Source organism: Callorhinus ursinus, unplaced genomic scaffold (genome assembly GCF_003265705.2).
Source record: "Callorhinus ursinus isolate GAN/ISIS: 27379988/994484 unplaced genomic scaffold, GSC_fseal_2.0 scaffold25, whole genome shotgun sequence".
Classification (NCBI taxonomy): Eukaryota; Metazoa; Chordata; class Mammalia; order Carnivora; family Otariidae; genus Callorhinus; species Callorhinus ursinus.
Genome location: NW_027397087.1, coordinates 39,947,880 through 39,975,587, shown reverse-complemented (window position 1 = coordinate 39,975,587; position 27,708 = coordinate 39,947,880). Strand labels below are relative to the sequence as shown.

General features: G+C 34.9%; 1 protein-coding gene across 20 annotated transcripts in view; it reads right to left on the bottom strand.

Moving 5' to 3' along the window:
• Positions 1–27,708, bottom strand: part of PEAK1 (pseudopodium enriched atypical kinase 1) — a 361,282-nt gene that overhangs the window by 106,740 nt on the left and 226,834 nt on the right. Inside the window, exon 1 of one of the 20 annotated variants that reach the window (XM_025883809.2) lies at positions 10,257–10,316. The exons of the other annotated variants lie outside the window; for them this stretch is intronic. The gene's annotated coding sequence lies outside the window, so the exon portion shown is untranslated. Of the gene's footprint in view, positions 1–10,256; positions 10,317–27,708 lie in introns of those variants that run through there. 20 annotated transcript variants of the gene reach the window in all.

Below are 27,708 nucleotides of genomic sequence, written 5' to 3'. Positions count from 1 at the left end.
CTACTGTAAGATCTTTTAAGCATCTGTTAACATTAAAGTTTCTATCGGGTGTGTTATTTTTCTGGTTTATATTTTATCTTCTAATTGACCAGTCAGTTTGAAGTGAGCAGATTCTAAAATGAAGAAACAAAAACCACCCATTTACTGAACGTGGTTTTCAAATTATAAAAAGTGAAGCTACTATATGCCATATTCACATCAGATAAGAGTTGTTTTTTAGAGTAGGGCTTCTTAAACTTTAATGTGCTTACAAAGTACCTGGGTATCTTATAAAAATGCTGATTCAGTAGGTCAAGATTTTGATTCAGTAGGGTCTGGAGCCACAAATCATTCTTGAGTAGTGGGCTTTAGAATATATACAAAAGATGGGGATGATAAAAATCTGGGAAATAGGATACGAAGAAATCATTTCTATTGTTCCCTGGATATGTGGCTAAAGGACAATACCATGAAGTTTTATTCTTGTACTTCATCGCACAATCTACGGACTTAAAATCAAGAGCATAAACCACAAGAGCAAACACAGTTTTGCCGAAGAAGTTGGAAAACTGACACCATCCACCTTTAAGACTAACTATAAAGCTATAATAATTAAGACAGTATGGTATTAGTGAAAAAACAGACAAATAAATCAGTGGAACACAAGAGAGAGACCAACAATAGATGCATACAAATACAGTCAACTGATTTTTGACAAAGAAACAAAGGCAATTCAATGAAGAAAGGTAGTCTTTGCCACAAATGACACTGAAACAACTAGAAATCTACATATATATATATGAAAGAATCTAGACAAAGACCTTACACCCTTCACAAAAATTAACTCAAAATGGAATATAAGACCTAAAGATAAAATGCAACACCATAGAATTCCTAGAAGATAATCTAAGAAAAATCTAGATGGCCTTGGGTTTAATGATGACTTTTGAGATACTACACTAAAGGCACAATCCATGAAAGAAAGAATTGATAAGTTGGACTTCATTAAAATTAAAAACTTCTGCTCAGCAAAATGCAATGTCAAGCAAATGAGAAGACAAGCCACAATTTGGAAGAAAACATTTGCAAAAGATATATCTGAAAAAGAACTGCTATCCAAAAATATAAAGAACTCTTAAAATGCAGTAAGAAAACGAACACCACAACAAAAAAATGGGCAAAAGATCTGAGGAGATAACTCACCAAATATATATAGATACCAAACAAGCACATGAAAAGATGCTCAACATTTGATGAAGAGAAGTCTTGCCCCTTTGTATTTACCCAAGGGGGTTGAAAATGTATGTCTATACAAAACCTGCACACAAATGTGTATAGCAGCTTTATTCATAATCATTAAAACTTGGAAACAATCACGATATCCTTCAATAGGTGACTGGATAAACTGTGGTATATCCATAAAATGGAATACTATTCAGTGATAAAAAGAAATGAGCTATCAAGCTATGAAAACATGGAAGAACCATAAATACACATTACAGATTGAAAGAAGCCAACCTGAAAAGGCTATATACTATGTGATTCCAACTATATGACATTCTAGAAAGGGCAAAACTATGGAGACATGGTTTCCAAGGATTTAGGGGGCGGGAGGTATATGAATAGATGGGGCCCAGGGAATTTTGGGGCAGTGGAGCTGTTCTGTACATTAGTATGATGGTGGCTACACATTGTTCTACATTTGTTAAAATCCAAAGACTGCATAACATAAAGAATGAACCCTAATGTAGACAGTGGATTTGGTTGATAATGATGTGTCCATGTTCGTTTACTGATTGTAATGAATGTACTACATTTGTGTGGGATGTTGATGGTGTGGGAGGCTGTGTATGTGTGTGGAAAGCTGATATATGGGTAATCTCTATACCTTCCACTTAATTTTGCTGTGAACCTAAAACTGCTTTAAAAAATAAAGCGGATTACTTAAAAATAAAATCAAGTGCATACATACCTCTAATGCTTAAAAAGAATTAATTAATGGTTAACTATAAGCATGGAAAATTTCCGCAGTTTAGTATAATAGTAAGATAATTTGAATTTATATAAGAAGGGACATTAGTTTTTTTTTAATTTGAAAATTTTAAAAAGGGATTTTGTTTTCCAAAAGGGTATTGTCTGATTGATTGACTAGGCAGAGGGGAGTTTTTATCTCAACAACAGGGATATACAACAGGGAGCCTAGGGGTCAAGCTGTGGGTGCCAGAGGACAAGGTAACAGGGACAACAGTGGGTTTCTAATTTTCCATTTCCAGTTATATTTTCAAGTTTCCTTTCAGGACTCTCAGAGTGCCCCTCCTTAGCTCCAAGCTCAACCAGGTCAAGCCAAAACTGGATCTGTACTACTCTGAAGTAAGAGACAAGGCTCTGAGTGCAGTTCTTGCCCCTAAGACTTTTAAACAGAGTTAGTGAAAAAATCCAACATAAACTCTTTTATACATCTGCCTAACAACTTCTATCTATTGATTTTTATCATTATAGCTCCTGTTTACTAGGCTAATACTACTACTATGTAAATCATATCTCTAATTCATACAATAAACTTGAGGGGCAACAATTATCATTTTAATGAATAAGGATGTGGGGGGATTGAAGAGATCAAGTTTCCTGCCCAGTTCCATACAGCTCTGAAGTAGTAAGCCTTGAACCCAGCCCTGACTCACTTCAAAATCCCACTCAATTCTACTAAATCATAGTTTCTATACCCCCTGATAACCACCACATGCCCCTCTTTGCTGTGGGTGGAACCCTTCTCTAGTTTCTGATCTCAGCACATCCCATTCTACTCTGTACTTGGCTACTCCCTTGGTTAGAACCACCAGTAGCTCTGGGAAAATGACATCCCCAATCTAGTATTGTTTCCATGGGACTCACACTGGACACGCCAGTAGCTTCCTCTCAGGGTGAAAAATATTAGTCATTGTTAACTATTGTGCTCATCCCTCCTTCCACTCTTTTCAGTTTAACTGTTTGCATTAACTAGAAGATCTATGAATTTTAGACAATATAGTACAGAGGTAAAAAACTTTACTTCCTGCCCAAGGAGAAAAGCTGGAAAAATGACTTTAAAATCAAACATTGTTTAGAATAACAGAACAAATAAAAATGATGGATTATGGAACAATTAAAGTCTAATATGTGAAATGTGTGTGGAAATACCAGGTTTTCGTAAGACAGAAACATCTAACTGGGGGTGCAAGGGTGGCTCAGCCAGTTAAGCATCTGCCTTCTGCTCAGGTCATGATCCCAGCGTTCTGGGATTGAGCCCTGCATCAGGCTCCCTGATCAGTGGGGAGCCTGCTTCTCCCTCTCCCGTTCCCCCTGCTTGTACTCTCTCTCTGTCAAATAAATAAATAAATAAAATCTTAAAAAAAAAATCTAACTGTGAGAACTAACCTATTGATGAAAAACTGAAGAAATGGACTAAAAGAGACAAGGTATGTGTCCTTTACCACCTCCTTACTACTTCATATAGCAACTATAAAACACAGGTTTTATAAAGAGGTCCTTTTAATTGTTACTCGTTTTTGAAGGACTATCTCCTCTCCACTGCTGCTATTTTGGAAAGAAAGTAAAGAGTTAAGTATCTACAGACTAGGGAAGTAAATTTACAGTACAGATTTAACTACTTATTCACTAGCATAATAGACAGGAAATACATGTTGAAAAAAGTTCTATAAATAGAAAATAAATTGAAACTGGATCTTAAAAAAAAGTCCATTCTAAGATAACTCTTTTATCTCTCTCTTTTTAATGTAAAATATACCCTCAACCATTCCATATACCCTCAACCACTGAGTCTAAACCCTAGTGAAGAGAGATATTCAAGGTACCTGATTAAAGTCAAAACTCTGCATCCATTATATCCTTAGCTTATTTCTTTATCCTTCAGGAAAAGTTTTTTTTTTTTTTTTTTTAAACCAGAAATTATCAAACAAGCTAACAGATGGCAAGAGCACTGAATCAAGTCTAATTTGGGTTGAATTCAAGTTTGATTATCTGGAGACATGAAAGCAATTTACCCATATTAGCATCAAATGCCTAATACTGATAAAAATGTTATGGAAGTATGATCCAATAGAAAGCTTTCTGGACTGGGAATTAAAAGAGCATCCCACCCCACCCCACTCCAGCTAACTAGTTAAAAAACTCTGGCAAAGTCACAGATTCCTTCCACCTCAGAATCCTTTATCTGTCCAATGGGATGACAATAAGTCCTCCTTTCTACAAGATGCTGAGGATAAAATGGAATCTTAAAAAAAAAAAATTCTTCTTTACTGGGTGTGAAGGTAGAATAATGGACTCACAAAGACATCCATATCCATATCCCAGAGCCTGTGAAAATGTTACCTTATATAGCAAAAGAGGCTTTGCAGATGTGATTAAATTAGAATCTTAAAAGAGATTATCCAGGATTATCTGGGTGGGCTCAATGTAATACCAAGGGTCCTTAAAAGTGAAGGAGGGAGGTATGAGGGTCAGAATCTGAGTGATGTGGTAAGACAAAGGCTGACCAGCCATTGCTGACTTTGAAGATGGAAATGGTTCGTAAGGCAAGGCCTGTGGGCAGCCTCTAGAAGCTGGAAGAGGCAAACAAAAGAATTTTCCCTTAGAGCCTTCAGAAGGAATGCAGCCCTGCCAAAACCTTGATTCTAGCCCACTGAGACTAATTTCAGATTTCTGACCTCCAGAAATGTAAGACAGTAAATCAATGCTGTTTTAAACAACTAAGTCTGTTGTTTCTTACAACAGCAATAGGAGACTAATACACTGGGTTCGATCTCAGCTTTTGACACTTACTCTGGCTTTGTGTCCTTAAACCAGTCATTTATGTTCCTGAACTTTAGTTTCCTTATCTGTAAAATGGGGATTAAAATGAGCAACTATAGGTTGTTATAGATATCAAATAGGTTAAGTGCTGAGTGCTATTAAGTGATTTTAAAAAAATTAGCTTTTTTTTTAACCACCTACACTACACTAGAGCAATAAATTGCAATTACTTTTACAAAACCTACAGGCAACTCATAGTTTTGTGCATTAAAGCTGCCAGCTATCACTAAATTTATTGATAATATATTGATATGGAGGTCATCGGTTTGTTCCCATGGACTGCAAGGCTGAAGTTCTTTTAGATCTCAAAGTTCCCAAAGGGAAGAAGCAATATGTATGTAATTTGTTTTAAACCCAGTTTCTATATCCAGTGTAAAGTCAACACTCTGTATTGATTTCACCCTTTAGGTTATTTCTTTATCCTTCAGGAAAAGGTGACTTTTATACCAGAAAACGTTTTTTTAGTACTTAAAACTTAAAGAAAGGGCACCTGGGTGGCTCAGTTGGTTAAGCAACTGTCTTCGGCTCAGGTCATGATCCTGGGGTCCTGGCGTTGAGACCCGCATCAGGCTTCCTGCTCAGCGGGGAGCCTGCTTCTCCCTCTGACCCTCCCCCCTTTCATGCTCTCTCTCTTTCTCTCATTCTGTCTCATATAAGTAAATAAAATCTTTTAAAAAAAATAAATAAAACTTAAAAAAGATAGGAAAATTTAATATAGGAAGACAGATCACTATAGTCCCACCCCTTTATTTTACTACTAAAAAGAGTAATTCACAAGGAAGTTAAATGATTTGGTTCATCATCAATATGCAGCCAATTCACGTCAGAGATAGATTACCCCCTAGGTTTTCTACCTCCAAATCTGCTATTTTGTTAGAGTAGGGATCAGCAATATGGCCCATGGGTCACATCTAGACAGCCAACTGTAGTTTTGTAAGTAAAGTTTTATTTGACACAGGAACACCCATCATTTGCATATTGTCTACAGCTGCTTTCTTTCTACAAAGGCACAAATGAATAGGTGCAACAGACTGGCCTACAAAGCTTAACCTACTTATGATCTTGCCCATGTACAGAAAGTTTGCTGACCCCCCTGGGTCAGTGCAATGCCTCTTCAGGCATGGAAGCTCAATTTATCTTATAAAATGTTTCCAAAAAAACAAATTTTTAAATGATCTTTCAGCAAAGTTTTAAGAATGTTACATAAATAAAGGAATACTATGGCTTAAAGTAGCATAAAACACTAAATACGGATGAAATTCTGTACAGGGCAGGTTCTATGGCTCCACTAAGACATCACAAGGGTGATGTCTGATAATAATTCATATTAAAATTGATAATTATTAAAAATAATATAAAACACTGTTTCCTTCATAAAGCATTTCTTCATTAATATTGAGTACCTCATCCTGGTGAGATTATACACCTTTACAAGACATTTTTTTTTAAATGAGGGTTAGAAACTTTTTTTATTCATTTTATTTTTAGAGAGAGAGTGCACACATGCATGCAAGGTGGGGGTAGGGGTGGGCAGAGGGAGAGGGAGAGAGAGAGAATCCTAAGCAGGCTCCACACTCAGTGCAGAGCCCAATGAGGGGCTTGATCTCACAATCCTGAGATCATTACCTAAGCCGAAATCAAGAGTCGGTCGACCAACTGAGATACCCAGGCGCCCCAAGACTCGTATTTTTTATGATCAAGTATGGGGAAAGGAACTAATAATTATTGGGTGTGAAAAACTGTCAGGAACTAAAATACATAACCACTGAATTTAAAAAATAAACAAAGAATTCTCTTCCATTTTCACAGCTGCAGAAATAGACTTAGGGAAAGTGAACATCCCTCCGTTACACCATAATAGGTATTGGGTAGCTGAGCTGGGACTTTAGGTCAGGCTTCTCAGTCTCTAAAATTCTCTTTTTGTTACTTTTCCTACATTTTATAACATTTTCAGATTCAATGATTTCTTTTGCATATTTCATACAGAACTGTGTCTCTCAGCTGACTACATGTTCAAGAATGTTGGATTCAAAGCTCTTTCCGAGAAAATTAAAAATTGGTCTGCCTTCAGGTACTTTCCATGGGGAAGTGGAGTAGCCCTAAGTTTGGACAAAAAGATAAATCAGGCTCCTAAGCTTTTTATAAATATCCATTTTGCCCTTTGTATAATTCTGTCACCTAAAGTATGTGGATTTTCCCTGGACTCAACAATACAGAATATAGGCATATCCAAGACTCATGAGAGAATTTGATTAAAAACTGATTAAATCCAGTTTATTCTAAAAGTCTGCTTGCTGCTATTTGGCAGAAGCCAAACAGGATATTTTAGTTACCTGCTCCCTTCATTAAACTCTAAACTTATGTGCAGATCATCAAGCAAACCAGGGCAATGTTATCCCAAAAGTCCTGTGAAAAGGTCACCAATGAATTCAAATTTAATGTTACACATCTGACTTTTTATAGAAAATAATATGAGCAACATCTAATCAGAGAACATTTCTAGCTCTTTTACAAAGCCTCAGACTAAGTTATTTGAGTTATCCCAATGTCCCTTCATGTAGTATCTCCAAGAGTTTATTTTTTTCTTTCCAAGAGTTTAGTGCTAGCAAAAATAATTTTTTTTCATTTATCAGCAATGAGAAACTTTTTAAAGGAACACATAAACTTGGAGTCTGGGGTGGGGGAGGAATTCATTTGTTGCTTAAAGGAAGTTGTGAGAGATCACAATTCCCTATGCTGAATGCATTTCCAAAGTAGTACATTTGTGGACGGAAAAAACTGAAATCCAATTAACTGGAACCCTTCATTAAATGGAATGATGTTCTATCCACTGCTTTCAAGAGAAAGAAATAACAAGATATGCAAAAATTGGACTTTGGAGGATCCAAGATAAAATTAGAAATATTCCTGCCCCTAAAGAATTAGCCTAGCAGGGGAGTTGAAAATACAAAACGACAAAATGAAAATAGCACCCTAAAATTTACAGAGAGTTCTGGGAGTTCAAGAAGTGAAACACTGCTTCCAACAGAAAGAATAAAGGAAGTTTTTATAAATAGGTGGCATAAACCTAGGCTTAAAGGATGAATAGGATTTATTTTTCTTTCTTCTTAAGGGCATTATTTACAGCAATAAAATCCACCAATTTTAAATGTAGAGTATGATCATTTTGTTAATTGCAGTTTTGTTAATTTTGTAGTGTAACCACTACAACAATGAAGATACAGACCAATTCCATCACTCAAAAAAGTTCCCTGTCCCATTTTGCACTTGAATTCTCTCCCCCCAACCCCTGGCCCCCAAAACTTGCTTTCAGTCACTATAGATATTCCTTTTCTAGAATTTCACATAAATGGAATCATATAGTACATGCTACAGTTGACACCTGAACAAAACAGGGGTTAGGGGAGCCAACCCCCATGCAGTAAAAAATCTACATATAACCCTGGACTCCCTGAAACTTGACTATTAATAGCTTACTGTTGACCAGAAGTCTTACCAATAATATAAACAACACATATTTTGTATGTTAGACATATTATATGCTGTATTTTTCTTACAAAGTAAGCTAGAGAAAACATTATTAAGAAAATCGTAAGGAAAAGAAAATATATTTACAGTACTATACTGTATTTATTATAAAACATCTGCATATAAGTGAACCTGCGCAGTTTAATCCTGTGTTGTTTAAGGGTCAACCTTGTATTTACGTTTGACTTCTCTCAGCATTTTGTTTTGGAGATGAATTTATTCAAGTTGTTCTGTATATTACTATTTGGTTCCTTTTTACTGCAAGTAGGATTCCACGGAATGGATATAAGGCAATTTGTTTATTCACTCACCAGTTTTTATTTATTATGAATAATGCTCTTATAAACATTTGAACACATTTTTGGGGGGGCATATGTTTCCATTTTGCTTGTGTCAATACCTTAAAGTGGAATTGCTAGGTCAAATTGTGAATGTATGTTTAACTTTATATGGTACTGCCATACTGTTTTTAAAAATGGCTATACCAATTTGCATTCCCACTAGCAATGTATGAGAGTTCCAACTGCTCTACAACCTCATCAACACTTGGCATTATTGATCTTTTTCTATTAAATGTGCATTTGTCAGACAACAAGTGATGAGGATCTCTCCATGGGCTTAATAACCATTCATAAATCTACTGTGAAGTGTGTGTTCCGATCATTTGTCTATTTTAAAATTGAGTTGTCTTGAGTTGTAAAAGTTCTTTATGTATGCTGGATATAAGCCCTTTATCAAATATATGTTTTGCAAAAATTTTCTTGTAGTCTTTGGTTTGCCTTGTTTTAAGCATCTTACAAAAGCAAGTTTCTAATTCTGATAAAGTACATTTTATCAATATTTTCCTTTAGTTTATGCTTTTGATGTTCTTTTAAAGAAACATTCGCCTGACCCATGTTATACAGATTTTTCTACTATGGTTTCCTCTAGAAGTTAATTAGCTTTAACTTTTAAATTTAGGTTTATGATTTATTTTAAGTCCAATTTTAAGTATGGTTTAACATGAAGGTTCATTTTAGGCCATACAAATGTCCACTTGTTTTGGCACTATTTCTTGAAAAGACACTCCTCCATTGAATTAACTGGGCAATTTTGCTTAAAAATCCATTTATCATATGCATGTGGATCTATTTCTGGATTCTTATTCTGTTCCATTGATCTACGTCTATCGTTTTGTCAGTATCAGACTGTCTTGACTACTAGAGCGTTATAGTAAATCTTCAAATCAAGTAGTTTAAGTCTTCCAGCTTTATATGTTATCAAAATTGTTTTAGCTCCTTTACCACTCTCTATAAATTTTAAAGCCACCTTGTCAATATCTTCAAAAAAGCCTGCCAGAATCTGACTGAAATTCCTTTGAATTTATAAGTCTATTTGGGGAGGAATGTCTTCTGGTTTATGAACACAGTATATTGCTTTATTTATTTAGACCTTTAGCTTCCCATTGCAATATTTTGCAATTTTTGGTGTAGAGGCCTTTAATATTTTTTGTTAAATTTACCGTAATTATTTTGTTTCCTTATGCTGTTGTAAATGGAATTGTTTTTAAATTTTTATTTTCTAATTGTGTACTGCTAGTACATGGAAAGAAACTGATTTTTGTATATTAACTATGTATACTGCAATTTTGCTAAATTTAATTTTTTATTTTCTAAAAAAAGTTTTAATTAACATATAATGTATTATTTGTTTCAGGGGTACAGGTCTGTGATTCATTAGTCTTACACAATAAATTTATTTATTTAAAAAAAATTAATTTGGGTTTTCTCCACACGATAATAAGGCCAGTTTTGATTCTTCCTTTCCAATCCATATGCCTTTAATTAATTTATTTTTGCCTTACTGCACTGGTAATATTTCTAGAAAATCATTATGAAAGTGGTGACAGAGGACACCCTTACCTTGTTCCTGATCTTAGGTAGACAGCATTGGGGCCATTCATCATCAAGTATGAAGCTTATCTGTAAGGGTTTTTTAGTAGATAATCTCAATCAGGTTGAGGAAATTTTCCTACAATACTGCTTTGAAGAACATTTTTATCATGAAAAAGTACTGAATTTTGTCAAATGTTCTTTCTGCATTTACTGAAATGATATTTTTTTAAAAAAATTTTTAAAAATTTATTTGAGACAGAGAGAGAGAAAGCACACAAGTGGAGGAGGGTCAGAGAAAGAGGGAGAAGCAGACTCTCTGCTGAACAGGGAGCCCGATGCGGGGCTTGATCCCAGGACCCTGAGATCATGACCTGATCCAAAGGCAGACGCTTAACTAACTGAGCCACCCACGTGCCCCTTTTTCCTATACTCTATTAAAATGATGAATTATGTTGATGGACTGTCAGATGTTAAACCAACCTTACATTCCTAGAATAAGTGTGTTACCCATTTTTTAAAAATATTGTAGGATTCAATTAGCTAGTATTTTTAAGGAATTATGCACTTATTTTCCTAAGGAATATAGTTCCCTTTTCTTGCATTTCTTCGGTTTTGGAATCAGGGTAATACTGTCCTCATAAAATGTAAAAGAAAGTATTTCTTCCTTATCTATTTTCTGATATAGTTTGTATAACATTAATTTTTTTTCTTAAAATACTTTATAGAATTCACCAGTAAAGCCACCTAGGCCTGGGTAGATTTTAAATCATTAATTACATTTCTTTAATTGCTATATAAGTAGTTGCAAGCTTTCTATTTCATTTTGGACTAGTTTTGGAGATCTAGGTTATTAAGGAATTTGCCCATCACATATAGATTGTCAAATTTATTGCATAAAGCTTCTTAGTATATTCCCTTATTATCCTTTTAATGTCAGAAGTGTCTAGCATCATGTCCCTTCTTTTATTCCCAGTATTGCTAACTTGGATCTTCTGTCATGAATTCCCGCCTCCACCACCACCACCAAAAGCACCAGCTATGAGTTTCACTGATTTTCCTCCACATTTTTTTTTCAATTTAAGTGATTTCTGCTGTCATTTCCTTGTTTTTGTTTGGCTTAAGTTACTTTTCCTTTTTTTACTTTCTTAAAGCATAAGTTAAGATGGGGGTTTGGCAAACTTATTCTAAGAAGGGCCAGGTAATAAAGATCATATGATTTCTATCCTCAACTCTTACCATTAGAACGTGAAAGCAGCCATAGACAACATGTACACAACTGAGCATGACTGTGTGCCCACCCCTGAAAAACATTATTTGTAAAAACAAAAGAGCTGTTGGATTTGGCCCACAGGACATAGTTTGCTGACCTCTGACTTAGATTTTTGAATTGATGAAATCTAGTTTTTCATAAAAAATATTTTGCACTTTGTGTCCAATTTAAAAAATCTTCAACAAACCCAAGGTCACTAAAATGTTCCCTTATGTTTTATATTCTTAGCTTTTATATTTAGACTTATGATCCATTTTGAGTTAATTGTTTTACATAGTGTGAGGTAGGAGTTGAGGTCTTTTCCCCTTTGTGCACAGTCATCCAGTTGTTGTAGAAACATTTGTTGAAAAGTTTATCCTGTCCCTATTGAATTGCCTTGGAATTTTTGTTTTTTAAGAAAATGAGTTAACCACATAGGGGTGGGTCTATTTCTGCAGCCTCTATTCTTTTCCATCAATCTACTTGTCTCTGTTTACACTGTATCACACTGTCTTGATTACTGTAGGCTTTATTAAGTGTGGAAATCAGGCAGTGTTAAGTCCTCCAACTCTGTTCTTCTTTTGCAATGTTATTTTGGCTCTTCAAGTCCCACTGCATTTTAATATAAATTTTAGAACAGCTTGTCAAATAGACCATCAATCTCAGACCTTAATTCTTGTGTAATATAGGCATTTAAAGCTATACATTTCCGTCTAGATACTACATTGGCTGCATCCCACAAATTCCTATATGTTGTATTTTAATTATCAGTTTAAAATATTTAAAAATTTCTCTTGTAATTTCTTCTTTGACTCAATGCTCATTTATGTGTTTTTCTGATTATCTTATTGTTGTTTGTTTCTAATTAAATTTCACTGTGGTCAGATAACTCTGTAGTTCCAACCTTTCTAAATATGAGATTTGGTTTTTGGTGCAGATGTAATTTACTTTGGTAAACATACCACGTGCACCTGAAACAGTGCATTGCCAGTATTTGGTATACTGTCCTATGAAGGCAATTAAGACTAGGTGGTTGACAGTATTCATCATATAATCTATGTGTCTGCTGGATTTTTTCTTTTGTCTAGTTCCATCAATTGATGAGAAGTTGGTGTTAAAATCAACTATGACTGTAAAATTACCTATTTTGCCCTAGAATTCTGTTGATTTTTGCTTCATGTATTTTGAAGCATTGCTACTGAGTACATATATATTTATGTTTTTTTATGTTCTTATTGAATTCCAGCTTAATTTTCCTTTTGGATTTTTAGCTATTATAGTTTGCATTATTTTTAATAGCAGTTGTCCCCAGGGATTATATATCCATGTTTTCATAGCTCACTTATAGTTAATAATGGACTATTTCAAAACTATAGAAGGTTTGCAATCTTATAGGCCTATGTGTCCCTCTATATACATCATAAACCCCACAAGACAATATTGTACTTTTAGTTTTCAATGGTTACAGTCTATAATGAAATTAAAGGGAAAAAAAAACAAAACAAAAAACTAGTCTTTTAAATTTGCCCAGATATTTAGAATATCTGATATTCTTTATTCTTTACTGAATATTCACATTTCCATCTAAAACCATTTATCTTCAGCCTGAAGAACTTCCTTCACCATTTCTTATGGTGCAGGTTTCTTGGTAGAAAATCCTGTTTTATCTAAAAATATATTTTGCCTTCATTCTTTTTTAATTGAGGTAGAATTAACACAACATTATGTTAGTTTCAATATACAATGTAATGATCTGATATCTTTATACTTGGTAAAATGATGACAATGATAAGTCCAGCCTTCATTACTGATTAATATATTTGCTGGGTATAGAATTCTAGATTGATAAACTTCTTTCAGCACTTGAAAGATGCTATTCTACTCTCTTCTGTCTTCAATGGTTTCTGATGAGAAGTCAATTATTAAATACCATCTAAGAGATCTTTGAGGCTTTGTTCATTTTTCCCCCTAATCTTTTTTTCCCCTGCTTTTATCCTGGACAATTAATATTGATCTGTTTGAGATCACTTACTCTTTCTTCTGATGTTCACTCACCTGTTAAGTCCATCCAGTGAATTTTTCATTTCAAAAATATATTTTTCAGTTCTAGAACTTCAATTTGATCTTTTCATTTTTTCTATTCTCTGCCAAGACTTTCCATTTCTCTGCTGAGATTTTCATGCACTGAAAACCCGTTTTCTTTTACTTCACTGATAAGTTATAATAGCTGGTTTAAAATCCTTATATGTAAATGCCATTACCTGGCTCATTTTCGATTGCGAATGTGTTCTATTTTCTTGGTTCTTTGTATATAAAGTTAATTTGGGATTGTATCTTGAGTTGTGGGGATTCTGGATTCTGTTATTTTTCTTTAATGAGTATTGTTTCCTTTGTTTTAGTAGATAATTTTCTTAGCTAATCTCTAAGTGTAAACTTTTTTCTTGTGCAGATCTTTTGTTTTTAGTTAGGCTGATCTGAGTCTATTCTGGGCACATATGATTCAAAGGTGAGTCATAGATATGGGCAGACAAAAATCTAGAGATCTCCTGTCTGACTCCTTCCCTTGCAAGCTACACACACTTTGGCATACCCACTTTCCTAGTTTCTCATTTCTGGTTCACCAAACCAGAAGGCAATAAAGTTTTCTGTGTCTGCAACACTGCCACCCATTTCACACGGTATAGACTGCATTTAGTCCCTGGCTGAATGGCCCTTATTTGTATACTCATTTCCCTCCTCCAAGTGAGTATGAGTTATTTCTGGGGGTGGTACAAAGAAAGACATGTAGGGCATTCTAAGCTATTCAAGGTAGGGTTATGAAGGTAAGAAAGCAAACAGTGAGACACAGTTAGATGGGAAATAATGCTGTAATATTAAGTTAGGATTAAATTATGTAAATTATTGAATGCTAGCTGGGCCTAAGAGTATGGCCAATAAAATGTAAATTTCAGATGGAAAGATATAATCATAGCTATATTTTAGATTAAGATTAATATATCTACGCTAGTAAAATTAGCTATAATATGGAGAATGAACGGAAGTAGGGAGATTAGTTAGGAGGGAATTCTAGTAGTGCAAGTAGAAGGTAATGAGGTCTTAACTAGGCTAGTGGCAGATGATATAAAAAGAAGAGATTGGAAATGAGATGATTTAGCAAATGATTGATTGATGATCCTAAAATTCTTCAATAATCAGAATTATCACAAAAAGATTAAGTTTTACTGTTATCAGGCAGGAAGTATAGCTTTTCATTATTTACTTAATAGAGAGGACCACAATGGAAGCAAATTACTGTAACATTATTTCTCTAGACATATGATCCTGGTTCATCTGGTGAAGGACAAATAGTTATAAACTGTAGTTTTATGGGCTCTGGTATCAGATACCCCTATAGTAGGCATCCTTTAATCAGGATATTCATATATTGGTGGGAAATGAAAATCAACCTTATTTCCCAAAACTATTTCCCAGTAGGGTGTAAAGCTGCCATTAATGAAAGCTTAATCACAGTACTTTCTATATTACAATCTCATCAACACTTTTATAAAACAAAAGTCTGCACTGAAGATTGAAAAAAGACTAAAATATCTACTTGATTGAGAGTGTAAAAACTAAAATGTCTTTCAAAAGCCATCACTACCATAAGGAATAAAACTCCAACTACATTAATATATAAAAGCACCTAAAAAGTACTCTTCATCTTCAGGGGTACCTGGCTGGCTCAGTTGGAAGAATATCTAACTCCTGATCTCAGGGTTGTGAGTTCAAGCCCCATGTTGGGTATAGAGATTATGAAAAAAAATTAAATAAAAACAAAAAGTACTCTTCATCTTCAAAGCACTTTACCCTCATTAATTAATAATTAAGACTGAATTCAGTAGATCTACTATTTTATACTATAATTTATACAGTAAAATTCATTTATTAATAAGCAATACTTTAATGTTACTATAATTGTTAATTTTCTTTTTGACTATATGCAAGTATTTTTCTTATATATTGAGAATAGAGTGTGGACATCACACTCCCTACCTCTTCCACAAAAAGAATAAACACATTTATAGCTGTTAGCAACTTAAGTATGACAAAAGCAAAATATAAATGGACTTCTGTTTGTCCAAAGGGCAGTGGGAGGAAGAAAGGTGGCCAAGATTAACTAGTAGGAAAAAGTGTAAAAGTAATGCTCTTCGGTGAAAAGAAGTGTTGAAATTCTTCATGAGAAATCTGGTAAACGATGATGGAGATCTTGCTAAAATTTATTTGGTTTTAGAGAGGTGATTAACAAAAATGTACTAAGTATTGAGATTTGTTTGATTTGAAATTACGACGTTTACTCAGAAGCTTCAAGATAGCAGGACAAATGTAATCTCTTTAAAAACCTGCGATTCTGTTACTTATTACCACATAGAATATGGTACTTGAATAGGGAATACTTCCCTTTTATTAATATATGACTAGTTTGGATAGGTATAGGAGAAATTTACTTGAAACTCAGCAAAAATAATTATGGTACGCTACCTCACTAAACTTCATAAAAATTCAAATTTAAAACAATTGGGGAACCAGTTAATCATCTATCAAATTGCTCTAAAGTGAGCAATGGAAAAAATATGTTCATGCCTAGCTATTGGTTAGGTGATGGGGTATTTTACACAGTACCAAGAAAAGTACAAAAAAAAAGTACAAGTTTTCTCAAGTGTGATGAGGTACATATAAAACATCCCCCAAACAAAATAAAACAAATACAGCATATTAAAAACTTACATGTCTTTTGATCTTACAATTAATTCCTAACAATTTACCTTATAGGAAGGCAATGATATATTCAATGATTAATTTATATGCAGAAATAATTTTCCACTGGACGTTCAGTACAGTGTTATTTATAATAGGGAAATGAGAGACAAAATAAATGTTCCATTGGTAACTCAAGACAGTATAGCAATATGACAGTAATTGAAATGGATATGTTATTTAATGACATCGAAAAATGTTCCTAAGACAAATCAAGAAACAGAGTCTTAATTATAGAGAATAAACTGATGGTTACCAGAGGGGAGGGGGAAGGGGGAATGGGTGAAATAGGTGATGGGGATTAAGCAGTACACTTGTGATGAGCACTGGATGATGTATCGAAGTGTTAAAACACTATATTAAACACCTGAAACTAATATAACACTGTATGTTAATTGGAATTAAAATAAAAACTTTGAAAAAAAGAAAAATGTTTGTAAAATATAACTAGGTTTATTTATTTATTTTTTTTAAAGATTTTATTTCTTTGACAGAGAGAGACACAGTGAGAGAGGGAACACAAGCAGGGGGAGTGGGAGAGGGAGAAGCAGGCTTCCTGCCGAGCAAGGAGCCCGATGTGGGGCTCGATCCCAGGACCCTGGGATCATGACCCGAGCCAAAGGCAGACGCTTAACGACTGAGCCACCCAGGCGCCCCTATAACTAGGTTTAAAGAATACAAACTAGATATAGAACCCCAGTTGTGCTAAAAATAATCCACATATAAACCTGATTTAAAAACTGAAAGACTAATAAATAAAATGTTAAAGGAAAATGTATATAAGTTTTCTAATATAAACATTCATTCAGCATTACCTTCATAATAAAATTACATTTAGTTACTAAAAAAATAGCCACATATGCCCTTTCCCTGCACACAATGTACTCTAGATATTCTACCCTGATGGTATCCATAAACTTCTGCTCTGTCACTGCAGTTCTGAATGAATCCCTCAAAGATCATTCTGAATATCTATCACATGGTCAGTCATCTGAGAGTGAATAGATCAAATTGTTGAGTCTGGGGACCCAAATGACTGCCCTCTATGGCAGACCAATACTAAAAGAAGAGTATGTGTGTCCTAGGCAAGATTTGTTCTCTAAAGGTGAGAAGCTAGTGCATTAACCAGGTTTTATATTAAATGTCTTCATCATTTGCGAGCAGCCAGATGGTTGGTAATATGTGTAGATATTTTGAAACATAGGCTGGCTGATTTCAATTAGCTTTGAAGTGAGACAAATAATATTGAGGATCTATATTGCTAAGCCCAGGGGTACTAAGAGAAAATTTTCTTACAGATGAATACCCCATCAGCTAGCACTACCGATTATATAATACAGCTAATAGGTTATCCTGGAACACATCTGCTTTTGGAAAGAATCTCTGTTATGAAGCACCTAACTGGGCAAACATTTTATGGCCAAGATTAGGACACCAACTAATGTGAGTGAGGAAAAGGAAACTAAAAAAAACAAAAACAAAAAACCCCCACAAAAAAACAGAAACAAAAAACCAATATAGCCTATATATTTGTGTTTCAGAATGCAGTAAGTTTTGTAAAGGATTTTGGCAGCAAATAAAAATACTTCTATGGTAAACTGCAGTCATTTGGGGCCAAATCAAAGGCTCTGCCTGAAAAGATTAGTAGCTGAACAAATGTTGGCTTTTTTCAGGCTTAGCAGGCAATGCCAATTTTATGTCATGTTCCTCAAGGTACCAGCTGTGTTGTTCCTGATGATTCTCCTCTATACTGAGAGAAAGGACACAGATGAGTCCTTGAAAATGCCACTATTTGGGCATATCTTGACCTCAAAAATTCAGGTAAATCAGGATAAATGAATTATTAATTCTGTTATTCAAAATAAATTTGAGAATCTGAAATTTAATTTCTTTTCTGAACCACAGAGATTCTAATAGATACTCAGAAAAGTGATTTGGCTCAAAGTCTACCAAAGAAATCAAATGGATTTTTTTTTAAAAAACAGGAAGTCAAGCAGAAATATAAAAAAATTTAAAAAACATAACCCTTATTTTTTTCATAGAAAATAATCCACACCTTTTTTTGTCTCCTTGTTAGTTACAATGGTAATAAAATACCTGATGTTAAGAAAATTAAATAGTTTTAATGTTTGTTTCATTCCATTCAGTGACTGGAATGCTTACTATTTACTAAATGCCTACTACCCTGTAGGTACTATATCAGGTGCTTCATATTATTGCTAATCACTATCCCAACAATCTTAAAGAGGTATTTTCATTTTACAGAATAATGAATTGAGAGCCTAAGAAATTCAGTAACCTGACCAAGATCATACAGTCTAGGTCCTACTCTAAAACCTATGCTCCTTCCACATCACCACTGTTAAATGGAAAGGTCTCTGTTAGTCAAGTGCTCTCAGTGATTCAGTGTTCTTGCACACAGAAGCAGTGAAAGACTCCTCTGGGGTACACCACTACAGCTCTGAGACAAACCATGAAGCTTCCACTAAAAACAGGTGAGTCTTCCAGATGCAATTTTGTCACTGAATAAATAAGCATTATGAAAGAGTTTGAACTCCCAAAATAAAGGGCAAACAGCTAATCTTACAGGCAAAAAGGCAAACACAGAATAACGAGATAGGAGCTACAGGCAGTAAGAACAATTATTTAGACTCTTACTATCAAAACGTGGTCCACTTACCAGCAGCATTGGTATCACCTATGAGCTTGTTAGAAATGCAATCTTAGGGGCGCCTGGGTGGCTCAGACGTTAAGCATCTGCCTTCCACTCAGGTCATGGTCCCAGGGTCCTGGGATGAGCCCCACATCGGGCTCCCTGCTCGGCGGGAAGCCTGTTTGCTTCTCCCTCCCCCACTCCCCCGGCTTGTGTGCCCTCTCTCACTGTGTCTCTGTCAAATAAATAAAATCTTTAAAAAAAAAAAACAAAACAAAAGAAATGCAATCTTAGTACTGACTTCAGACCTACTGGATCCGTTTTTTGTGTTTTTTTTTAACAAAACAAATGCAATCTTAGTACTGACTTCAGACCTACTGAATCTGTTTTTTTGTTGTTTTTTTTTAAGATTTTATTTATTTGACAGAGAGAGACACAGTGAGAGAGGGAACACAAGCAGAGGGAGTGGGGGAGGGAGAAGCAGACAGGCATTCTGCCAAGAAGGGAGCCCAATGTGGGGCTCGATCCCAGGACCCTGGGACCATGACCTGAGCCGAAGGCAGACGCTTAACGACTAAGCCACCCAGGCGCCCCCTGAATCTGTTTTTAAAAGATTAGTATGTCATGAAAACTGGAGAAGCAATGATTTTAATTATAATTAAGCCAGTACTAACTAAATGATGTCCAAAACTAGTTTAAAGAGGTAGAAATTAGCCTACAGCCAACAATGTCTCCAGGAAAAACAGATATAATTTAATGCATTTCCATCATTTGATTAATTCTGTAAACTGTAAACAATAGCTTTTGCTTCATTAGCTAAGAGCACTTTTGTTTTAAATTTTGAAGTCATTATTTCATTCTTTTAATCCTACCTGGTAAGAGCTTGTTTCATCTTTCACCTTTCGTCCACTCATTCTCAGCTAACATCCAAGTCTCAACAGCAAAGCAACAGCACATGCCTAGTCAGAGTTTTACCTTAGAGTAAAATTTAAGCAGGGCCAAAGGGCCAAGATATGATTTGCTGAGATGAAATGCATTTATAAGCAACAGCTGTCTTCACCCAAATCCAAGGGTTTCCTTATGATTTAACTACAGTAGCAAGCAAGCTGGGTATTACCCCACAAAATGCAATTTTCTGTATCAATAGTGGACTCTAATACTGTGGCTAAAGGATAGGATTTATGGATTCTTTTGTCAAGACAAAAAATCTTGCGGGCGCCTGGGTGGCTCAGTGGTTAAGCGACTGCCTTCGGCTCAGGTCATGATCCCGGAGTCCCAGGATCGAGTCCCACATCAGGCTCTCTGCTCAGGAGGGAGTCTGCTTCTCCCTCTGACCCTCTTCCCTCTCGTGCTCTCTATCTCTCATTCTCTCTCTCTCTCAAATAAATAAATAAATCTTAGAAAAAAAAAGATCTTGTAAAAATTTCTTCTCTTACATACCTAGTCACCTCCCAAACCATTAATACTAGTGGGAAGAGTGGTAATGCATTTGATCATAGGGAGAATGCTTAATTAAATCCATTAAGTAATTGATGATAAAATAAAATTACTACCACTGTCCTGCTACATAAACTAAAGCATAACATTACTGATAAATTCCTCTCCTCACTGAAAATAGATCTGCCAGATAGTTAAAAACAACAGCTGGAAATATCTGACCAGATAAAAACGAGTTAATTTTAAAGGGAAAACAAAAGCCTCATTTAATCAATTAAAAACTTATTTATTATATGTATTTGTTAGGCTTATAAAGTACTTATATGGAACAACAATAAGGATTGTCTATCCCTCTGGATATATTTTTAGGGAATTTTCTCTTAAACTAATTTTAGTCCTTTTCTTATTTTTTTTTTCAGGTCTATTCTTTATGACTTATAATAATAAAAAATATCTGAGTCAAAATTCTCAAAAAGTTTAAAAAATAGGTAGCATCTTTTTTTCTACCTTAAGAAAAAGAAATTCAGACCAAACACCGAGACACTATTTTCTAATTCCAGATTCTTTTACTTTATAATGTTATAAATCTAACATTCTTATATCCTATAACAAAAAGGACTGGAAAAAGGTTATACCAGCTAATACCACGATGTAGGAAAAGATTAGTGATATAATTCAATGTTCAGATTGTAATAAAATTTTCTTAATTGTCTAGTTTTTACTGATGGTGTCTTCCTTCTTTACTCCTTCAACATGATTGTTGACCTTGCTTAAGAGAGGTCTGATTTGTCTCTTGACTTAATCAGATGGTTAAAGTCTCCCTAATTTGAGTAAGCTCTAAAAAAAATGCTGCTTTAGAAAGGTCAATTAGTTCTAAACAAAGGCATTCAGTTCACTAAGCATCTCCCATAGAGATACTTCCCAGGGAGATAAGCCATATTTCCTGTTGTGCTCTAGTGTATAAAGGGGCAAAGGAAGCTGTAAGTGAATGCACACACTACCAGCTGGAGTCTCCAGAGTTTGTAATTTCTGACAGCACTTACAGGAGATTTCCTCTGAGCTGCCACACGAGCATTTTCTAAGCTTTTGCTGAATTATGCCATTCGGAGGGAGTGGGGTATTTAAAAGAACACATTTAATTCATCATGAAATCTGAATGATTTTTTTTTTCTCCACAGCAATATTTGGTCTTGTCCCACTATTTCCACTGCTACAGTTACACCTTCCACATTTAGATGGTTCTGGCAGTCTCCCAGCTGGGGTCTGCCTCTAGGCCCTCCTACTCCATTCATATACAGTCACTAAAATATTGTTCCTCAATTAATTTCACCCATGTAACTTTGCTGTTCCAAAAATTTCAGTGACTCCCTATTTCTCGGCATGTCAAACCCAAATTTCTTAGCTTGGATTTCAAAACCCTTCACACTTCAAATCAATAGTTATCAATCAATTATCTCACTTTGCAGATGAGAAAACTGAAATACTTTGAGATAACCTGCCCGGGGTCACACAGTTAGTAAGGAGCTGGGATTTCAGACCTGGCAACCTGATTCCAGAGTTTATGCTCTCAAGCATTACACTACATTGCCTTTATTAAGAGTGTAGTGTGTGAATCGCAATACCTTGCGATTGTATTTATGGGTCTCCACATATTTTCCCAACTACATTATTCTCTGAAACAGTCTATTTCTTTTGTATGTTCACACAGAGCCTATACAGCATAGACATTTAATATACTTCACTGACTGGTGTTATACCAGAATGGCTGTTCAGGCCAACTATAATGCCAACGTTCCAACTTTTTACAGTCAAAGATCTCTAAATGTATAAAGTGGTTAAAATAAGGGGCACCTGGCTGGCTCAGCCAGTAGAGCATGCAAATCCTGATCTTGGGGCAATGATTTTGAACCCCATGTTGGGGGTAGAATTTACATACATACATACAAAATAAATAAAGTGGTTAAAATAGTTTTTGTCTATTCATATCCTCATCTTTTATAGTTTCTGCATTTTCTTGCCTAAAAACTATTGTGGTATTACATTTTTCTACATGGTGTTCTGGTCCGAAAATATGCAATGATGCACTCTTAGCAGAGGCTTACAATCAATCAATCAATCAATAAAATAACTGGGCATAATGGAAGACCACTCCTGATATATTAAAGGTAATCCTAGAATAAAAGAAGTAGAAAGGCTACATCAAGCATAGTGTTACATAATCTTCAGCACATACAATTTTTAAATTTGAAACAACATTTAATATACTCACTGTTTTCTACATATGATGAATCCAACAAGGTAAATAAAGGGGAAGCCCCTTCACTGAGAAGGCATTGTGAATGCACATTTCAGGAGAAAAAGTACCTAGCCATAGCCTTGCTATATGCTAGGCAAAGTTCATGTAAATTAAATATTCATGCTTAGCACTATGTTCTATTGAAGAAAAAAAAGGGGGAAATCAATACTTTATAATTCTGGCACGATCACAGCAACTGAAAATAAAAGGATAAATGGGTAATGTTACAGAGACAAAAAGGCCATAACTAGGAAAAGTACAGTATTCTCTCCTCTTCTTTCTCTTGTGGTTCTAACATTATTACACCATCAGTAAAACTGACCTGAGAGGTTTCAAAGAAATTTGAAACATTATCTACAGATCTAGGGAACTAACCATACAAACACATGAGGATGGAGATGCCAGGACAAAGAATAAAGCATCCATATGTACTTTCATTGACAAAACCCCATTATTCTGTGGTTTTGCAACTAAAGTTCATGTTTCAAAATCATGATATACCATATACCTGTTCTTAAAATAAGACAATGAATAACTCTAAAACTGGATCTAGAAATAATTAGCTACGCCAGAGGATGCTAAGGAAACTGAAAAGCAAGATGCCACCTATTTTCTCTGCCACTGTTTTCTGAGTAGTCCAAATGCAAACTTGGAGGAAAGTTCAAAGCCCAAAGTAAAACTGCTTAATTAAAAGACAGCTGGAGGAAGTGCTGCATAAATATTCTTTTGGATACAGAAAAGAGCTATTGTGAGAAAAACCTCATATCTTCATAAGATGAAAACTGAGGATAACACCATGCTACTAGAATATCAACACTAGCTATCACTTACTGTATGTCAAGCACTTTTCATGTTATCTCCTTTAACCTCCCCCCTCCAAGTTCTAAGCCTTAGAAAGTACTACCATTCTTAAAAAAAAAAAATAGAATTACCATTCTTATTATATAGACAAGGACACTGAAGTTCAGAAAGAGTAAGTAAGCTGGTCATAGATAGATCTAGGTCTGGTGTTATACACCTAGACTGTGGCAGATCTGGACTCTGGATTCAGATCTATCTAATAATGCCAAAGTCCACACTTCCTTCTACTTGACTACATAGTGCTGCAGTTTTCAGCCTTTAGTGTCTGTCAAGATCACCTGGGACCTTTTTCAAATACAGATCCATGGGTTACATCCTCATGGATACTACACCAGGAGGTCTCAGATGGTGCACAGATATGCTTACTTTTAAAAAGTAATTCAGGTGCTTCTTTTTTTTTCCTTAAGATTTTATTTATTATTGGGGGGGTGGAGAGAGAGCACAAGTGGGGGGAGGGGCAGATGAAGAGGGGGAGAGAGAATCTCAAGCAGGTTCCACACCCAGTGCAGAGCCCAACATGGGACTCAACCCTGAGATCACGACCTGAACCAAAATCAAGAGCAGGACGCTTAACCGACTGAGTCACCCAGGTGCCCCTCAAGTGCTTCTGATATACATCAAAGTAGTTGTAGTTATTACTAGACAGGGGGAAAAAAAACAATCAAGGCAATCTAGACTTAATTTCATTGTCAATTTGTAATACTTGTTCTTCAGGAAATTTACCTTTCTAATTATATATTTTGTAGGCATCTATTAAAACATCTTGTTTTCTATCAGTATGATATACCTAAGAAAATAAGGAAGTTGGAGTAGCGTGATATAGAGGTCCATTTATTATAGAAAGAACATCAAATAAGGATTGGCCATTTTCCAACAATAATCTTAAAAATGGACAACATACAAATAGAAGTAGAAGAGACATATTGCTTTAATATCTTAATGTAGCACATGTTTTAGATTAGACAGAGAAGAATAAAACCTTATAAATAAATAGAAAATAATTTAAAAGAATTCAGCTTAATTTTCAGAATCTTACAATTTGCAGAAATGAGACTGAAATATTTTAGATATGACCATCTCCAAAATATTTTTAGTGGGCAACTCCCTTGGGTCCCCTCCCTCTTCAGGAGCTGAATAACTTTGCTTTGCTGCCCATCAAAAAAACCAAAAACAAAACAAAACAAAAACCCAAAATGTTTTCAGGTATTTTTCTATAGAGAATAAAAAAAAAAATCCCACAGATTAATACTTTTTCTGGTAAATACAGATTTCTCTTAAGAAAACAAGCTAATAGTCTACATCATTATTATATCCATTAAATATTTACTGAGTATTTAAAACATAAAAGGCATTTTACTACTTCTAATCTTTTACCAGTTGCATGCTAATATCACATACTTTATGCTCTTACCATTTCTGAACTAGTACTTCTAACTTGACACAAAAAATAAAGGGGGGTTATCAGCCCTGTTCTGTCTAGTGGGTTATCCCATGACCTGAGTTCACATTAAGGTCATGTTAGAGAACCTTCTTTGGCCTGGAACTTGTCTGATGCAGGATTTCACTTAAGGGAGTGTGCCTGCAAAAGCCCTCACGGGTTGCCTGGTCCAAACTCCTCATTATACAGGGGCACCTGGCTGGCTCAGTTGGTAAAACATATGACTCTTGATCTTGGGGTTGTGAGTTCAAGCCCCAAGGTAGGTGTGGAGATTACTTGATAAATAAATGACCCATACTTAAAAAAAAGAAAACAAACTCATTATACAGATGAAGACACTGGGATGCAGAGAGGGAGAACTAGATTAAAATATCACATGTCTGCCCAAATTTGCAGCTCTTTCACAGTCTAGTACCAACCTTGAGAAAATGAGTAGGTCTTGGGCAGGGCTGCACTGTGACTTCTGTGGGCCCTGGACACTTTTGTCTTTGTGGCTCTTCCTCCATAAAAAATTCAAAAATGACATTTTGTGACTGTTCTTGTATGAAGACAAATATGTTAAAACATTTTGTTCAATTGAAGTTCATTTTTTTTCTTCTGATTTTAAAAGACATTAAAATATTTTCATGGGCCCTGGGTACTCATGGATAAAATGTCCCTGGTGTTAGGTCCTTCATTTGACACCTGACACCAGTTTTACTCTTCTCCAGGAGTCTTGGTTCTGCCATAGACACATACATGTGGCTTCTCTTATTACTCAGGCCCCCAGAAAGCTGTCTTTTTTTTTTTTTTTTTTTTTTAAATTCAGGCTACTTCAGTGATTCTCATTTGGCAGCTCTTCAGCACCTACTTCCTCATTTTGAACCAGACAATCCTTTAGAGAATCTGGAGTTATAAATAGAGATCAGCAGCAAGTCTCTGGGAATGAAAACAATCTTTAGGGTCCCAAATTGCATTTAAAAGGACTATCAGGCAGAACACTTCATTAGGATTTATGGTCTTTCACAATATGGCTAGTTATTACCTACAGAGACATCCTTACCCTAAGAACATGTTATGAGGGTTTTCTAGTCTAGACAGGATTTTGTTTCCAGTATTTCACCATGTGAAAAGGCTGCATCATTCATAAAACGAAGGAAAGTGTAACTCTATTGTAACCAGGGAAATTCAATGACTATGAAATCTCCCAATATTTATCAATTTTAATGCCATTTAAAAATGGAATTGATCATTCTCATAGCACTCACTCTGACTGGTTTTACTTTAAGGTCCCTGAGTGTGAGGCTCAGCTTAAGTCCTCGCCTATCTGGTAACTCAACATTTACCACTTCTCTTATCCTCAGAGGTTTGACTCCTGACTATTTTTGTCAGGTCTGTTATTTTTCTTTAGCTGTTTCTGATCTTTAATTCAACAAATAGTATTTTGTGACTACTATATGCTAGGTATGACATGGTATATATGAAGATCAGTAAAATAAGACATTGCTCCCGAGGAGTTAATTTCAAGTAAGGGGGATAACACTTAAAACAGGGCAAACATGTAAGTGCCACTATAAGATACTTACTGGATAAAGGAGGTGTCTGGAAAAATGTCACACAGGATATAACATTTGAAATGAGTCTTAGTGAGGAAAGATTACTCAGAACTGGGAAGAAGGTGGCAGAGAAACAGCACAGCAAAGACAGAAATAGCAGTGTCGAATATATTTACAAAACAGCAAGAAGTATAATTTGTTTAAAACATGCAGTACTAGTTAGTATTAAGAAGTGAAAAGCAAAAGGAGGGGCTAAATATAAACATCAAAAAGGAATACTAATTATCCGAGACTCATTTATTTTTATTTTTATTTATTTTTTAAATTTTATTTATTTTTTTCTGGGACTTCACTTTGTACTTTATCTGTGGTTCCCTATAGCCCAGCCCAGTGTTGGTCATATATATAATATCTGGTAATCGATTAAAGCTGTCAAAAAAAAAAGTATCAACAATGTACAATAATCCCCAGGCACCTGTTCAAATGCATCTAATAATTACAGTAAATATACAATGATATAAGGCACTTGGAAAAAAGTCCTCCCAAATTCATTATTAAATAGTCCCAGGGAATAGATTAGGGGGTAATCATTCTAACCCTTTCTGTAATATAAATTTGGTAGTTTAAAAAATTCTAATAGGTCCTACTGATCTCATGGCATTTCTTTCAGTGAAGCTCAGAAGTATGTGTAAAGCTACATATAAGTGAGTTTCAATATAAAAGGAATCTCTAGTGGTTTAGCAAACTCAGTCCACTTTTCATCAGGTCTTCCAACACAGGCAAATTTAATTTATTAAAGGAAAACTGTAATAGCTTCCCAAGCAAAGGGAGGCAGCTAAAATTAAAGACAAAGTTTTACTGAGAACAAGCTGCAATTGCATAATTAAGCATAACACAGGGAATTAAAGATGGCATTTTCAGTATGAGAAACTGTCCAAATTAAACTGAACTTCAGACTTTTCTTGCAGTAAAAATAGGTTTTTAGAATATAATTTTTATTTTTAGGTGTGGGCAAAATATTGAAATTAAAATACACCCACAGATTCAAAATGCCAGAAATACACAGAATAAATAGTTGAGCAATATAATTACTTTACATGAAAAATTATAATATATGCAGGTACAATGCAACAGTTGTTCATTTTATGTTTTAAAAGCGAAATTTGGGGTTTTTTTTTTTTTAGATTTTATTTATTTATTTGACAGAGAGAGAGAC